A 2385-nucleotide genomic window follows, 5' to 3' on the forward strand; every position below is an offset into this window, starting at 1 on the left:
AGAACAATGACGTTTACATCTACACTCTGATGTAATCTAAATGGGAAAAGCTGCATGTTCTTCAGAAGGTACTGCGTTTCACACTCATTGGCTTGCAATAATAGTTGTCGAAAACCAATTATAATGTGATATTTCAATATAAACTTGAGAGAGATGCAACTTGGGTAACCGAGTTTTGGTCAAAAGTCAAAACAATTAGAAAGCAGTTATTAGGATGATTACTTGGAGGTGTCAAGCACTTTCTCCCTGTAATGTTATACTAGCTAAGTGATACACATTTGATGGCTTCCTGGAATGTTCTGCCCTCCAACTTATGAAAAGTATTCTGTCTGACGTGTTGTTAGGAAAAGTGAAACCGTTTAAAGTTAGAATTTGAAAATGATGTGTATACGTATTTGTGGGTTTCGATGGGAACATTTGTTTTCCCATACTCTTGATATATATTTGTGCATACTTGCTAGGAGTGTTGAGAGCAAAATATTTATCTCAGATATACTGCATGTATATCAACAATGGAAACTTGGAGCATTGACTTCATGGAGGTATGCGTCACCATAGATATCTCACTATTTCCTTTGATGCCAAGGTGTTCTTATTTAACAAGATATACTTTTTGCAGCCTTGCTTATTTACAGAATGTCATTGAACCAAAGGTGATACATCGAGACATTAAGCAAAGGTTTCTTCTTGGCCACTAAGCACTTTGTAGTACCTTTCAAATTTTCCACGATCAGCCATCCCAAGATATATTCTGTAAGACAGTTCTTAGTCTCTGCTAATTGGTATCCTCTTTTCAAGATTTCTACTTTGCTTTTGGATTACTTTGAACTCCCCTATATGTTCTATTGTGGTCATGGTTGATTATTGTTTGCATTTCAGTTTTGAATTGGGCATGCCTTTTGGGAGTTATTTTGGGCCTTTGGTTGCTTAGCATTGTGTGAGTTACTCAGCTATTGTTGTTTTCTTTGAAATAAGTACTGTTATGTATGTTTATGTTATAAACCTTTATATTGCTCTTAGTTTCTTCGATTAGATAGTTCAAGTCATCAGGTGGAATGTGAAAAGTATTGTTGAGGGCCAATGGAAGTGTACAGAGAAGTGTGAAATTTAATCTGAATTAATAGCAAAAGATCTACTAAATTTTCTGTTGTTTAATGGGTTATTTGGTGATTAAGAGCTGCACAAACTATTTAGAGTTGTGGATTTAGTTTTGGAATGGAAAAGTTGAAGGTTGTGGTTAATGGTCATAGTTATCTATGAACAAATTGCTCTAGCTGAGTGAACTAGGTGTGTGCACAAGTCCAACCACATTAGATTTTGAACGAGTATGTAGTTGGTCTGCTCATAATTGCAGCATGTGTCGAGTGGATTAATGGTGAAACTTCTGTATTTTCTCAGATTCTTTTTTTCTTCTACCTCTTCCGTTTTGTTGGGTTGATGGTTTGTATGTTCTTCGTTTTCTTTCAGATATGGCTGATACTGACATTGGTTTGCCAAATCAAGTTTGACTGATAAGGAAATTGTTTTCTTCCATATTCACATTGGTACTGACATTACAGATGAGAAAGAGCAGTTACTGACATTGGTTTGCCAAATCAAGTTTGATAAGGAAATTGAATTCAAGAGGGAGTTGCCACCAGGTGAGATAATGGTAAAGCTGCTAGATGTAGGGCTGGGCATTTTAGCCGTAAAGCCCGAAAACCCGGACCGAATCGATCCGAACGTCAGGTCCGGGTCGGGCTTTGAAGAAAAAAAAAACACAAAAAAAATAAAGCCCGGACCGTTTGTGTTTAAAGGGGCCGGTCCCAGGCCTTGTTATTCATATGGCTGAAAGCCCGAAGTCATATAACCCTACATCTGTAGGTATACTGCCTTGACTAAGAGACTTCAAACTCACAGCCTCCTTCTGGAAATTGACCCCGAGCCTTTTCCAAACCACCAAACGCAACGACAGCCTTCTTCAGTTGAATCAGTTATTCACTCCTTCGATTCCCTTCGCAACAACAACCTTTCACGTCTTCACTTCTCCAGTTTCCCTTAGTAGCTCGAAGCCTTGAACCCAGCCCAGGAGCTTTCCCGATTTCGAATTCGAAATTTCCAGACACCCAGCAATCCCTAGCCCTCAATCCCTTCTGCCCTTCTTCGATCAGCTCGAACCTAGCAATCGATTCGAACCCAGCATTCCCGATTTCGAACCCAGCAATCGAAACCCAGAAACCCGTAGCAGCTGCTCTTCTTGTTCTTGGATATTGCTGGAAAATGGACACTTAGGTATATGTGATCTGTGCTTGTGTGATTATGATTTATAGTTTTATACTGCTTGTTGTGCTTGCTTGCTGTAAATGCTTGTTTAAATGTGATCTTAAATCCCTTGTTGTGCATTTG

At 38.9% G+C, this 2385-nt stretch overlaps 1 long non-coding RNA gene across 1 annotated transcript; it reads left to right on the forward strand.

Moving 5' to 3' along the window:
- The first annotated feature begins 427 nt into the window (after positions 1 to 427).
- On the forward strand, positions 428 to 1661 carry LOC133736602 (uncharacterized). Its single transcript, XR_009859620.1, has 3 exons — positions 428 to 542; positions 620 to 753; positions 1468 to 1661. It is a non-coding gene; the product is annotated as an uncharacterized LOC133736602 (long non-coding RNA).
- The last annotated feature ends 724 nt before the right edge of the window (positions 1662 to 2385 follow it).

Source organism: Rosa rugosa, chromosome 3 (assembly GCF_958449725.1).
Source record: "Rosa rugosa chromosome 3, drRosRugo1.1, whole genome shotgun sequence".
Lineage (NCBI taxonomy): Eukaryota > Viridiplantae > Streptophyta > Magnoliopsida > Rosales > Rosaceae > Rosa > Rosa rugosa.